The sequence below is a fragment of the Cupressus sempervirens genome, unplaced genomic scaffold (genome assembly GCF_028749045.1).
Source record: "Cupressus sempervirens isolate cs-2001-9-10 unplaced genomic scaffold, ASM2874904v1 CseChr00c100005_01, whole genome shotgun sequence".
NCBI classification, from domain to species: domain Eukaryota; kingdom Viridiplantae; phylum Streptophyta; class Pinopsida; order Cupressales; family Cupressaceae; genus Cupressus; species Cupressus sempervirens.
This window is the reverse complement of record NW_028322203.1, coordinates 2,915,001-2,930,881: the sequence shown is the minus strand read 5'-3', so window position 1 is coordinate 2,930,881 and position 15,881 is coordinate 2,915,001. Positions and strand designations below refer to the sequence as shown.

General features: G+C 35.0%; 1 pseudogene; it reads right to left on the bottom strand.

The window, feature by feature from the left end:
* Positions 1-15,881, bottom strand: part of LOC149527931 (26S proteasome regulatory subunit 10B homolog A-like) — a 70,453-nt pseudogene that overhangs the window by 50,701 nt on the left and 3,871 nt on the right.

The following is a 15,881-nucleotide window of genomic DNA, read 5'->3' as shown; positions in this document are numbered from 1 at the left end:
ATCTCGGAAGTGACTAATAATAGTCTAAAAGTGGTTAAAATCAACCCGATTGTGACCCAATGGGATTCTCAAATAGTCCAAAAATGGAAACATTTGTTCATACCATATGGTTGGAAAATTAACTATTCCCCATCTTATCTCTTACTTAGAAAGAATTTTTAGAGATCTCCAGCTTATGATTTTTCGAAGCTGAACTTTGATGGAGCTTCAAAAGGAAATCCTGGCCCATCAGGTTTTGGGAGCATGTATTAGAAATCCCTCTGGCTAGGTTATGGCTATTACAATTTCTCCTTTGCCTATTGACACTAATAATATTACAGAGGCTCATGCACTATTGGCTGGACTTATTCTAGCTGAATAAGGTTGTTTCCATAGGCTACATATAGAAGGGGATTCGTCAGTTATTATTGATGCTTGTATCCATAGGTGCATCATTTCTTAGAAACTAATTTTTTTTCTTAATAAGATTTGGAGACTTCTCGATGAATGTTTAGATATTAGCATTTCACATATTTACCAAGAAGGGAATAAAGTTGCAAATTTTTTTATCAAATTTGGGTTGTGTGGGGATTACTACTTCTATTCTTCACCCTTTGCCTTTTATTGAGAAATACAAGGTCCTTCAAAATATTATTCAAGAAGACTTGGATGCATCTACATCTACCCACTTGGCATCTTAAGTTCATATTTTAGGTGCCGAGTAGATGCCATGGCTACCAAGTTTTGTGAACTAAAATCAGATACCCCTTAGTGCTGATCAAAACCAAGCTTTATCAGGTGTTGAGTATGTTTTTTAGGTGCTGAGTAATTTAGATTTGCATTAAGTGCTGAGTTGTTCGAAGTTGTATCAAGTGTCGAGCTATCTAGAATTGTATCAAGATGCCGAGTAATCCTGATTTGCATTAGGTGTCGAGTTGTCCAGAGTAGTATCAAGTGTCGAGTTGTCCAAAATTGTATCAGGAGCTAAGTTGTTTAGATTTGCTTTAGGTGCCGAACTAGTTAGTTAGTTGGTGTAGTGCTAGTTTGCGTTGTTCATAATTGTATCAGGTGCCAAGCTGGTCAATTAGAGGTGTCGAGTGATGCAGTGTTGTATGTCAGTTAGTTGGTGAAGTGCTTGTTTGACAATATTTGTATTCAGTGTTGAGTTGTCTAGATTGATATCAGGTGCAGAGTTCCTCAGAATTGTATCAGGTGCTAAGTGATGCAGAGCTGTATATTTTTTGCCAAGTGAAAACTTGTATCTGTCGAGTTTTGGTGCTGAGTTTAAGGTTTTCAGTTGTCGAATAAGTGTCAATTTTCCTTGGTAACAAAGTACACGTTAATAAATGTCACATGATTTACTTAGAAACATTTATGATGACATGACTTGCACAATATATTTTAAGTGCTTCAATTTTGATTATTCCCTGATGACATTGAATTTTTTGATAATGGGATTTGATTTTTTCATGTGGCCAAATCCGAGTCATTAAAATACACTGTTGCCAGTACTTTTTTCAGCTCTTGCAAGGACATTCTCTTGTGCGAATATAGATGGCTTTTCTAGCATTTAGCATTGTATAATTTATTACATGAGGATTGCAATCTTTATTTACCTCAACCTTCAGTTACATTTTTTGCAAGAATACAATTTTGTGATCTAGTTACAAGATGAATTATGGGTGGGATATCACTCAGGTTTGTGATATGTGTCACAAACATCACCATGCCATCATGCCAAAGAATTTTCATATTTGCTTATCTTCATCTTTGGAGGAAAAGGTGTTACCGAACATTGTTATGCATGAAGTGATGGATCGAATGTTTTTAATTTACTCAACCATAGTTCGAAGAGCTATTTAGCATATTATTGGTGAAGACTTCTTTTGCTCTTCGACACTTATGTTTCTATATCCATCTTAGTTTATTTAAATTTTCCTTTCTAATGTAATGGATTTAATACAGTCACTTGATTTGCTTCAAACATTGGCCCATAAGGTAATCCATCCTCATTATTTGGTTGATAATAAACTAATTTTGGCTATGCAAAAGTAAAACTTATGGAATGGAGCGACACTAGTTGGTGATGGATTCTACTACTTCAATTTCCAGGGGTATGAATGTAGCTTCAGTGCTACCGATTGAACATAATTTTTGGGAATTAATTGATCAGGTTTACTTGGATTTGGACTAGATTCAAACCTTCTCAGAGTTTTGTACTGGCTTGGGTCCTCTTCTTGGTGAGTTAGGGTCATTTGAAGGTGGTTTTGGATATGATTGGGTAGATTTTTAAGATTTGTGTTTTTTTCTTGGTCATTGTCATGAAGATAGTGCTTGGAGATTGCTAAAATGCCATGACACTTCCTATTTTGCGATGGGTGGTAGTTGAAATACCTCTTGTATTTATTTGTTTAAACTATCTATACTTTTGTATATATTAGGGACGATGTTGGGTTTTCTTTTTTGATTCTTTTCTAGTTGACCTTTGTCGATCCAATAAATAAGATTGACAAATGAGTGTTAACACACTTAACCATACATGCCGAGTAAAAAATGGGAGCCGAGCTACAATTTCTTTATTTGCTGAGCAAACTACAATTGGTGCTAAGCAGAACACATTTTAGTATATGCCGAGCTATATAGAAATCAACATGTGCCTAGTAGACCAAAAGATAGTGTGTGCTGAGCATTGCGAAATCAATAGGAGATGAGTAATTCAGGAATCAGTAGGCGCTAAGTAACATAGGAAACATTGTGGATGCCGAGCAATCTAGAATAGATGGTGTCGAGCATCAGTATTACCTCATGTGCCGAGCAACGCAGAATTAGCATAAGAGTTTGTGCCAATACAAACCAAGATGTAAAACGGTTATGCATGACTCATGAGACGATAAGGAGATAAGATCAAATCCTTCCATTTACCTATGCGATCCTCATGCAGCCAATTAGAAAATTGGAATTGCATGCAGCCAATGGGTGAATTTCTAGGGTTTGAGCAGGAACATTTTATGCAAGGATGTATAATGATCCACTAATTTTTATAAGGGAATCCTGATGCCATTGAATAAGTGTAGTAGAAAAGAAGGAAAATAAGAGTCTTTTATTAAGGTCATTACAGAGCATTGGTTCCAAAAAGATTTAGTGGAAAAGATAGCATTTACACAACGAGTTGATCAAAACAGAACAAGGAACACAATCAACAGATCAGATCTAGCAGAGATCAGGGATAAATGAGCAGATCAAGAACCTAAAGATCAACATTAGAGATTGCATTAGTTCAGGTGTATTATTCTAATACTCTCTCACAATTGTATTAGGAATTTGGAAATCCTATTGAGTTAGGTAGGTTTAACAGCCTTATGTAAATCTTTTAATAGGGTGACATTCTAAGTTGAATGTTCTTAAGTCCTCTAACAAGGCACACTCCTAATAGGGTGTAAAAATCCTTTAACAGGGTCACATATTAACAGTATGTTGTAGCCTTTAACAGGGTAAACCATTAGAAGTGGTTGAAATCAATTGCTGCAATAATTTTGTGGGTATCATCTGCACTCTAGTTTTACCTTCTTATTCTTGGAGGGTTTTTGGGTCACCAAAATCTCAAAGTGTTATGTGATGATCCATGTTTGTTTCACGTGATTGTTTGATGTTTATATGCATGCATGTCAATTTCAATTATATGTTATTAAGGGTATAAAAGTTGTTAAAAGACTAGTACTTCTGATTCACCCCCCCTCTCAGAAGATCTCTTCCCATTAAGACTTTCCAACAATTGGTATTAGAGCTGAGTTCTCTCAAGGAGAAGCCTAACAGCTTTGAGGAAAAGATCTAAAGATGGAAGTCTTTAAACTTGGGAAGATCATTGAGAACTAGGTGATAGATGTGCATCTTGCTCTACACAAGGTACAGGAAGCTAGAGAGGAATTGAGAAAATCCTTCAAAATAAGGAAGGAAATAGCTATAGCCAAAAATGATATTCACTACAAGGAGATTGACACCACACAAGTATTTTCTAAAGGAGATTCCCAAGAATTTGATGCAGCAATAACAGAACTGATGGAGAAAAACAAAGCTCAAGCAGAAGAGATAAGAACTTTTAAGAAAGAACATGAATCACAGGCCATGATGCTATGTGAAATCACTGAACAAAAGAAAAGAGCAGTGGAGGATAGAGTTATGATGGAAGATGACAAAAGAAATCTTGCAAACAGACTTGAAGAAAAATGTACTGAATTAACAAGGATCTCAAACATGCAGATGGATACACTTGCCCAAATGATGAACCTTCATCATGAACTCAATATGAAAGATATTGAGATCTCTACTTTGAGGATACAAAATGAACAAGTGCAGAATGAATTGAACAGAGAAAAAGAAACAATAGAAAATCTCAACAAGTCAAGTGAAGCCATCAAGTACTTTGAACAGTTGCTGAAATCCCCAAGATCAACCCATGATACATCAGGACTTGGATACAATAGCACTAAAGTTGGGGAATCATCAAAGAGTGTTGAGCAAAGGAGTGACAAAGGTAAGGATTCTAAACCCATTTATCATCACTGTAATAAAAAGGGGCATACTGCTAATGTTTGCAGAAGGATCAATCAGCCAAACACATCCAAAAGCAAGGGTTACTGTCATGAGTGCAACATGCAAGGACATATGACACAAGATTGCAGATCTAAAGTCACGAAGACACAAAGATTTGATGGACATTTCCATAATTGCAAGAAGTATGGGCATATAGCCTTTGAGTGCAGATCAAAGCCTATGTGGACACCAAATCAGCATGTAAGAAGGGATAACTATGAACATCACTACAATTGGGATTACAATACAAGGAAAAGTTGTCACTATTGTCAAGAGTATGGACATATACCCCAAAACTACATAAGAAAAAATTTCAAGGGGAACTATAAAAGATGGTTGAACCAAACTACTTGCTTCAGTTGCTTGAAAACTAGATGTTAGTAGAAATTGTCCAACAAAGGCCAAGGCACCCAAGACTAAAGTAAATAAGGGCAAAGAAAAGATTGATGTGGAACACATCAGAACAGACATGAAGAAGACATGGCAAAAAAAGGATGGATCAAGTACATCTATTGAAAGGGTCACTTCACCTATGAGGGCAAGTGATCATTTCTCATCCAACTAATCACAAGATAAGCCTATAGGGTTGATACATATAAAGAAGTGTCATACATCATCCCTAAACCATGAAGAAGCACTACAAAGTATAAATTTTCATGAAATAAGATGCTAAGACTAAACTTGAATGATGATGCCGAGTTGTCTTTGATGCTGAGCAAAACTACTTTGGATGCCGAGTTAAGAAGTTAAGAGGAGGCTGAGTTATTAACAAAGTATGTAGATGTTGAGTAAGTACAACTTCTGAGTGGATGCTGAGTTGAAAAACCTTTGGAAGCCAAGTGACAGGTGTAGGTACAAAAATGCATTAAATGCAAGGTTTTTGTGTCACTTAAAGGTGAAAATCGATTCATTTTTTAGCCATTCAAACAAAGAGTGATTATTAGGAGCATGACTGAGCAATTTTCAAGCTTTCAACCAGTATTTTGCAATGATTCAACATCTACCCAAGCGATCTAAGAATTTATCCAAGTATTTCCTTCAAGTGCCGAGTTTTACAGTTTGTGAAGTTTTCTTTAATCGTCAAACCCTAGTTCAGTTATAAATGGTGTATAGTTCAAAGGCAACCCAAGGGAAAGAGAGCCACAGAATTCAACTTGTTGGTAATGAGGTTAATCAACTAGAGTTTAGGCCCATACCAGAAGTTGCATATAAAAATGATCTCATTGGTGCCCTATCTGCCATCCCTGAAAAAGTTGTTATAGTCTAGGATGTGCGAAAGTGTTATAATTGCAAAATAGGAGCCATAGGAGACTTGGAAATCTTTAATGCCTTTGATAAACTCTGTGATAATGGTATATTGAAAGCTGAGTTTTTTGTCATAGAGAAGAAGAGTTTAACCAAAGCCCTAATTTTTCCAATCATATTCAAAATCGAGTGGATACGCATAATACTTAGCAGAATCCATGATGGATTATTCTAGTTAGAGCAAGGACCAGTCAAGATTACCAAGATGATGGTTCATAGGGTTACAGGATTTCCAACCCTAGACCAACCAAAGACATTGAGAAGTGAAAAGAAGGAAACAATTGAGAAGAACACAGGTGCAAAATGGAACAATAGAGGCATGACCATAGATACCATAACTGATCCCCTTCTAGACTTTGCTGTAAGGATCATATCACATAAGTTTTATCAATCCAGCAGGTTGAATAGTGTACCCTGCATAGCAGTGGATGTGGCACATAAGCTTGTAAAGAAAGACCACACCTATGACCTTGCAGAGCTCATGTTGCAACAAATCAATGAAAATCTTGGAGCTATTAGAAAGTCCAAGGGAGCACAATGTAAATTTGGTTCAGTGTTTCTTTGTATGTTCTCCTACGTAATGAAGGAATTCTCTTCATTTGGCAAAGTCAACTGGAGTCAGAATAAAACCATTGTTGATCAAATAAATGATTTTATTGCACAAATGGGAGATAGCTTTGATGATCAAATGTCTATCTATTTTGATGATTTCAAGAATGCAATGAAGAAAAGAATGAGGATACCAGTTTCACTAGTAGAAAAGCATGTAAATGACATATGCTCTCTTGTTGATATTGATTATACTTACATTCAAGCAGTCCTTCCAAGAGCAAGATGGCTTAGACCATTGGGATATGAGCTTGATGTTGACCAAGCTTCTGCAGCCATCACAGCATTACTTGCAGAGGAAATGGACAAATTTGCAAAGGCATTTGGAACATATGACACTGCCAAATCAAGAGTTGTTATAGAACTCAAGATAGCTACAGAAATGAAGAAAAAGGACAAGCTGGTAAAGATGATAAAGATGAAATTTGGTGTTGAAGAATCAAGTACACCAAGTGAAGCAGAAGAGATTAGTGAAAAAGAAGAATAAGGTGAGCCAGAACAAGGGCCACTTGAACTGTCACAAGGCCAAAGTGAAGACAAAGATGAGAGTGCCTAAGAAGACAAGGAAGCACCCATCAAAGGCAGAGTCATCAAAAGGAAGGAAAAGACATCTCCTACTTCTCAGCCTTCACCAAAGAAAGCTGTCGTGCAAACACCCAAGAAGCCAACAACCAGAGCTACAACAAGGGCCTCTACACAAAAGACCAAAGAGGAAGCCACAAATAAGAAGAAGACAGTAAAAAAAGCACAGGAAGAGCCAAGGAAAAAGAAAAGATATGTAGCATAAGATCAGATGGAACAGGTAAGTCATCCTCCTAAGTCTTCAGTTGATATATTATGTGAGAAGATTAGGAATGGAGACTTAAGTGAAATGAAAAAGATTGATTTCAATAAGTTCAGAAGAGAGGAACAAAATAGCATAGAAGAATCAGTCTATGCATTAATGGCACAGTTCAAGTATACACCTCTTGAACTAGATGGACAATTGCCAAAGGAATTATCTAGAATTATAGAAGATAGATGAAATTTCTATCTAAAAATGGAGAAGGAGATGAGGGAATCAACCCTAGCAAGCATACTGCCTAATTTAACCAAAGAACATATAACTCAAGCAGTCAAAAGGCATAACACTAGGTTTACACCTAAGTATAGGGAATTCTCCATCCTACAAAACAAAATTGAAGAAGTTGTACAAAGAACTACAAGAGCATGGAAGAATTTATATAAGAAGACTGAAGATGTCCTTGAAGAGGAGTACAAAGAAGAAGCTGCTGCTAAACCTGAGGAAAGAAGGAAGAGGAGAGAAGAGAAGACAAAAGAAGAGAAAAAGGTTGAAGAAGAGGAAAACAAGAAAGAAAGAGGGGAGGAAGGAAAATATGAAGACAAAGGTACTAATGAGCAGCAAAGTGTGCAAGCCACACAACTTTCACCTCCTAGTTCTCCTCACTCTACTACCACACCTGCAGAAATCATAAAGATTAAGGATGTTGTTGACACCTCATGTCAAAACATCAATCCATTAACTACAGAGGATCTTGCTAAGATCCTTGACCAAACAATTCTACAAGCACAATTGTGTACAAGTCCCATATTGGTTAGTGTAGATGATCTCCAAAAGTCAGTAGATAAGCTCAAAGAAGCCAAGGTGCCACCAAAAGAACCACCTCAAATCATTCAAACTACTGAACTTTCATTTCTACCACCTCCTTCACCACTAAGAATAGTTACACAAGCTCATTAGGAGCTGAGTGCAACAACAGAGGAAGTCACAGGTATAATAGTACAGACATCAAGTATACCTCCAATAGCAGTGACACAAGAAGAAGAGGATAAAGAAGAAACACAAGATAAAGAGGAGTTTGCAATATAAACTTTGGTTGAATTACCAAAAATAGGAACTCCCAACAAACCCATTCATAAGCTGAGTACTGAAATGATGACCTTACATCTCAGTATACCAAGCTCAAGTTCTATAAGGGTAGCGAGGACCATTCATTATGGCATTCCTGAGCTTGATGAAGAAATTAAAATACCCTATTTGATTCAAGCACTCTAAATGAGGAAAAGATGAATGAAATACATAGTGCATTGGGTAAAAGAAGGAGGCAAGAGATAATGAGGAAAGACCACAAATACAAGTAGGCAATGAATGAAATCAAAGATATATTCATGGATGCCTTCAACCTACAACCTTCGGATTCAAGCAAGCCAATCCTTGAGCAATTATCTGATATAGTTGACCAAGTGAATAATGAAGACCGTGATACAAATGCAAAACTCATGGAATGGTTAGATAAGAAGTTTGAAGGAAAAGTCAACCAGAAGATAGCTAATAACATAATTTTGGGACAGGTTGACCTAGCTAAGAAATTGGATAATGTAAAAAATGTATTAGGGAATATCTTTTCCCTTTATAGAAAATTGTGTGATTTTTCCAGGTTCACACAAGAAATAAACCCAAAAATTTTGAACCTTGAGAGCACATTAAAACTCTCCAGCAAGCAACTACCCTCAAATCCTGCATAGAGTGAAAAGCAATTTGCTCAAACACTTCACACTCAGAGGGAATTAGCTGCATTATCAGCAAAAGAGGCCACTATTAAAGAAAAGTTGATGTAGATACAAGCCTCTATCACTCCTCACTTGGAAATATTACACAAGGAACAAATGTATGCAGAAATAGTCCTGAAGAAAGATCCAAATATTTCTACTCATGAAGGACTTGTTGATCTAGCTGCAGAGGTTGCAATCCAACACAATTCATTGGATATTGCATTGAATAACTAGGATGCAACTCTCCAAATACTCCTTGAGGTAAATAAGAAATTTTTGGCCAAGCATGGCATTACCATTTAGAACCCTTTAACATCAGTGTCAAAAAGGGGGAGATAATATTCTAAGGGGGATATAATATTGGAGAAATATATTAAAGGAGAAGATAAAAAGATAACAGGATCAGAAATAAAGAACATTAGGCACAATGGCACAAGACATCAGAATCATGACATGACAAGGCATAATCAACTCAGGGGGAGTCATAAGTTAAGTATTTTTGACACTCATGTCAAAGGGGGAGATTGTTGATCCAATAAATAAGATTGACAAATGAGTGTCAACACACTTAACCATACATGTAGAGTACACAATAGGAGTCAAGCCATAATTTCTTTATGTGTCGAGCAAACTATAGTTGGTGTCGAGTAGAAAAATTTTTAGTATATGATGAGCTATACAGAACTCAACATGTGCCGAGTAGACCAAAAGACAATGTGTGCTGAGCATTGCGAAATCAGTAGGAGCTGATTAATTTAGGAATCAGTAGGCGCTGAGTAATTTAGGAATTAGTAGGAGCTAAGTAACATAGGAAACATAGTGGATGCCAAGAAATCTAGAATAGATGGTTCCGAGCATCAGTATTACCTCATGTGCCGAGCAACACAAAATGTGCATAAGAGTTTGTGCCAATACAAACCAATATGTAAAATAGTTATCCATGACTCATGACAGGATAAGGAGATGAGATCAAATCCTTCCATTTACCTATGCGATCCTCATGTAGCCAATCAAAAAATTGGAATTGCATGCAGCCAATGGGTGAATTTCTAGGGTTTGAAAATCCTTTAACAGGGTCACATATTAATAGTGTGTTGTAGCCTTTAACAGGGCAAACCATCAGAAGTGGTTGAAATCAATTGTTGCAGTAATTTTTTGGGTATCATCCCCACTCCAGTTTTACCTTATTATTCTTGGAGGGTTTCTGGGTCACCAAAATCTCAAAGTGTTATGTGATGATACATGTTTGTTTCACGTGATTGTTTAATGTTTATATGCATGCATGACAATTTCAGTTATATGTTATTAAGGGTATAAAAGTTGTTAAAAGACCAGTACTTTTGATTCACCCCCGCTCTCAGAAGATCTCTTCCCATTAAGACTTTCCAACAACCTCGTTGAATCATAATTAATAAAATAATAAAATAATATAGTGGCTTGCCACTTTTGCCTAAAAAAAATAAAAATGATCCTATGCATAACTAAACATTTCCATAATCAACCTTACACTTTGCCAATATATTTATCTATTATAGCACTTGAAACTATCTAAAAAATAGTATTACAAAAAGAAGGCATAAATCAAACATCAGGTACAAGAAATAAGAAAGTTGGATTGCATAAAAGTGAGATGGATTAAAAAAAAAAACTAAGCTACAACCTTAAGGAAATTGGCATCGATGTTACTAATAATAGCTCTTGCTAATAATGTCTTTCCGATTCCAAGAGGGCCATATAGAAGTACTCCCTAAAATTGGAGAAAAAAGAATCAACCTCTATGAAAGAATTCGAACAAGAATTAAAAAAACAAGCAAGTTTAACTTTACATAAACAAGTAATTACCATGATTAATTTGCACCCCACACAAATTTTACCTTAGGAGGTTTGATTCCAACCCTAAGAAAGAGTTCAAGATTCATTAAAGGAAGAGAAATATACTCTCTCAACTCCCTGATTTGATCTACTAACCCTCCTACTGTTGAGTAGCTCAAATTGCTAGGACCCTCATGTAGCATATTATAAACAACAGGGTCCACCTACATCCAATATACACAAACAAAATTATTAGTATTTTTTCCAAAAAATCCCTTCAAATATTCTGATATAATTTGTGCTTATTAATAGCTTGGCGATGTGAGATTCTAATGCTAGGTACCTCATGGCGAAGAGCCCTCATTATTGTAAGTATTGTAATGTCAAGAAAAACACGTGTACCTGAAGTGAGCTCATCTTTATCTACATTATTTGGACACCAAACAACATATCTTGGCCCACTGTTAGCTTTCACAATTACTATACAAAGAAAAAATTGTAATCCTAAAATTAGAAAAACTAATTTACTTTAATAGTACAAGCATGAACAATTAAATATTAATTTGTTCAAAATTAGACATCCTTTAGAGATAGAATCATATATTCATAGGTGATACACATGTTGGAATTTACAGATGGGAAGATTACTTCTAGGGGGGGTGGTAGGGGGTGAATCAGAAGTAATACACTTTAACCATAAAAATTTTAACTGGATATAAATTGCATGCATGTAATCATATCAAATAAAATAAAGACATGCATCAAGACACATAATACCAAATTTTGATCACCCAGAAACCCTCCATAAATGAGAAGGTAAAACTGGGGTGGGGATGATACCCACAAATTATCATGTAGCAATATTGTTTGACTACTTTTGATGGTCTGCCTTGTTAAAGGCTTTACACTTTGTCAACAGTGACCTGTTTAAAGGATTTTACAAACACTTACTTGAAGTGCTACCCTGTAAAAGGATTTATCACCTTGTTAAAGGTTCTACAACATAGCTGTTAAGCTAACCTATCCATATAGGATTTTCTTTCCTAATACAATTGCTAGAAAGTATTAGGTTGAATAAACCTGATAGCTTACAATCCTTGATTGCTGATTTTAGGCTCTTGGTTTGCTTACTCTAGTCTGATCCTCTATGATCTAATGTCTATGCATAACCCTTGCTCTATTCTGATCAACTATAATCTGCAATACTGATCAAATCTCTAAGTCTTAACACCCCTGCTATTGCTCTATTCTACAATTTTGCTCACTTCAACTTTTTATCAACTCAACAACATTAAATCATGGGGTTTTTACTTTCTTATAAAGGCTTTGAAGACTTAGGATTAGGTATGAATCCACAAGCTTATTTCCCTGCTCAAATCCTTACACTTTTCCTATTGGCTACATTCATTCTCCATTTTTCTTATTGGTTGCATGCAAATTACATAGGTAATGCAAAAGATTTGATCTTATCTTTTAGAGTCCTTCACGATACATCCTAAAATGGTTTACATCTGAGTTTGTGAAAGCACAAACTCATATGCTAATTCTGTGTTACTCGGCACATACTGATTGCTGATGCTCGACACATATAGGATTCTGGCTTGCTCAACATACATAGTAATTCTATCTAGCTCGGCATCAATTGTGACTCGGAACATATAGATCACTTGCCACCTAAAGTCACTCGGCACATGTATCATGCTTGGCACCTGAAGTTCACTCGACACCTACTAGATTTCTGACTCAGCACATACTATAGCTCGACATATATACTGTACTTGGCTTCAATATGAAAATTGGTTAAGTGTGTTGACACAATTGTGAAAACCAATCTGAGACCAACAACATTTATTAGAATTATAGTGAAATAAAGTATGATCCTACCACATCCACATTCCCCTATTGGGAAAATACAAGAAATTGAAGAATGTTTGAAGGGGATTTTTTGAAGTACCCTAAAAATTATGGGAACAATATTTCAAAATGGAAATAACAAGGATCAAGGATAGGAGCAAGAGATGAGGATGCATCAAAATGGGGGATAATGAATTTGGAAAATAAACATGAGCATATTTATTAAATTATATATTTTCATCACCTTTCAAACTACATTTATGCATTTGATTGCATGTTGAACATGTAAATATCATCTACAAGAATGTATGATATTAATGCAAAGTAATAAAGAAAAAACTATCTAATAGTCCTTGAATAATTTTCCAACTGTAGCCATGCCAAAACATGTCATTTTTATAATATTATATCAATTAGTCACCTTTCCAACAATATTTTGCATTTGATTGAATGTCAAATATTTAAATGTCATGGATATTGAATGTGTGATATTAATATTAAGAAATCAAGGAAAAATTATCTAATGGACCTTGATTACTTTTCTAATTGTACCCATGTTAAAACACGTCATACTTACTATACTATATCATCCTGTCACCTTTCCAAAACTATTTGAACAATTGATTGCACATCAAATATGTAAATGTCAGGACTATTGAGACAAAAAATGACAATTGATTAAAAACTATGTAATGGTGATATACCAATTTTTTGAGTCTAACCATGTATGACAACAAACCAAGTACAAATATAAGGAAACTATTAAGTAATAAACTAGTGCTAGTATGTTTGTCTATGAAATTTGTCACCTTCAAAGGAAGATTGACCACCCATACACACCAATACCTAAAATAAAACAAGAGATTAAGCATATAAATATATATTGCTCTATTATGGAAAAAAAAACATGTATATACAGGACATAATTACACTTCAGTTGTTATTTGGAAGTGATAATAAATACAAAAGGTTACATGGAAAAGCTAAAAAAAAAAAAAGTTTCCCTATAATATTATCAACATATCACCACACTCAAAAGAAATAACGAGAATAGTTCATGAGAACGCTGTGAAACAATAGAAGGCACAAGCACATGAATTATGATGTATTCATATACCCTGGAAGATTTGTTTTGCCCTTTAAGTCTATTATCTCCCAACATATCAAGTCAATTTGTATGACAAGATTCATTTTACACACACACACACACATACACACACACACACACACACACATGTATATATCATGAATCAATGTATATTTTAGAATGATCTAATATCATTTGTTTCCACTATTCAAGTTCTCCTTCATGTCTCCCAATTTACAACAAAAGTTATCAAATGCAATCATTCAACGAGAAAATGGAAAACATAGCAATAAGAGGAGGAAGTCCCAATGACTCACACCTTTTCCCATCCTAGTGTCATAATTACAATGCAAGAAAAGACATGAGAAATTGCTAATACAAAAATGAAGATATGTAGTTGATGGAGTCCATCTTGTGATATAAGAGGAACCTTCCCCTGTATCAAAATAAGAAAGGACAAGATCATTTAATTTTCTTTCCATTAGAAAAATAGCTCCATTTGATCTGAATAAACAAGAAAAAAATTCTACCTTTGAAGTGCAATGACCATTTGCAACCTCATTCATTACCAAGCTCTGCCTTAATGGTTTTTCATGGGAAGCTATGAACATGAGCTTTCTATACATTGAAAACATTTTAGTCTTCTCAACACTACTATCAATTCTGCAAGCAATTCAAAAGAAATCAAGCTAAATACTTTAATTTTGTTATTTACATAGAATCATGCTTTCTAATATCTTTCTCTTATTTGTATGATGAATCGTAGAATGTGATCCAAGACATTGATGTAAAAATAACAACACAATCAAACATGATTGCAAATAAATAGAAAGAATTAAATACCTTAGAGAGGAATAATTTGAGGCAATCCCATAGAAAGATATTCTTTTTAATACTTCATACACAACAATTAAATTTTATATATCAATGAGTTTGAGTATAGCGTCCTTCTATATTTCCTGAAACCAAGAGATTCACACAGTCAGTTGTCATAAAATCATAGGTTAATGTTGAGCTTCAATTGGTTTTGAGAATAGTTTAATATTCTCTACTAATTAGGGCCAACCATGTGAAGATGGAAGCTCATTTGGACACCACCCCCCCCACCACCAACTTCCTAACATCTAAATTCCCCATTAACATCTAAAATTCATTAATTCTATTAATAAAATGTAATATTCATGAATTATCACATGATAACATTTATTAACACATAAGTTTCATTAGAACATTCATGTTAACATTAAAACATAAGATTCATTAGAAAGTTCACATGAACATTCAATAGAACATAAATAAAACATCTAGACATAAATATCAATCCTTATCAAATAAGTTACATATGTTCACATGAATCATTTAAGTTTTTTAAATTTTTTTTGTCCTTTCGTATATTGTTGCAGGGGCATATCCATGTTTTCATCGATATTTCTTCTCACTCATGGATGTGCACTCGCTATCCTTTGCAAATGTGAGTCCTCTACAATAACAAATAAAAGGGTTAAATTTTAAAAAGTTGAGACTTTAAAGATTTTAAAGAACATTGTAGTGCTCTTTACCTTGTCCAACTACAACATCTTTCCCATTAAATTGGACCTCAACACGCTCATTACGAACAACTCTGCATCCCCTACAACTACAATACAAGATGCTATTCTTTATCCATCTCACCATTAGGATCATCATCTTTGTTGACATCATCACCACCACTATCCTATTCATCATCATCACCATCCTCATCATCATCATGATCAATAAAAACATCATTTGCATCAAGAGCATCACTGACTAACTCTCGATCATGATCCACTTCGTCCTTTTCCTCAGTATCTTCTTCTTCCATCACATTATACTTTATCGGCCTTCCCCTTGGATCATGTCTAATAGAAAATGACCAAATCAATTTATGTGGACCCTTTGAGTAAAATACCTGGTCACATTGGTTTGGAAGAACATAGGACTCATCCCTAACTGGCTCAAACAACCTTGTATTAGTCATTGAAAATCCATTCTCATGCTCAATAACAATTATATTAGGATCATTTTGATTGAATCATAGTCTATATCATTTGATAACAAAGAGAACTAATTT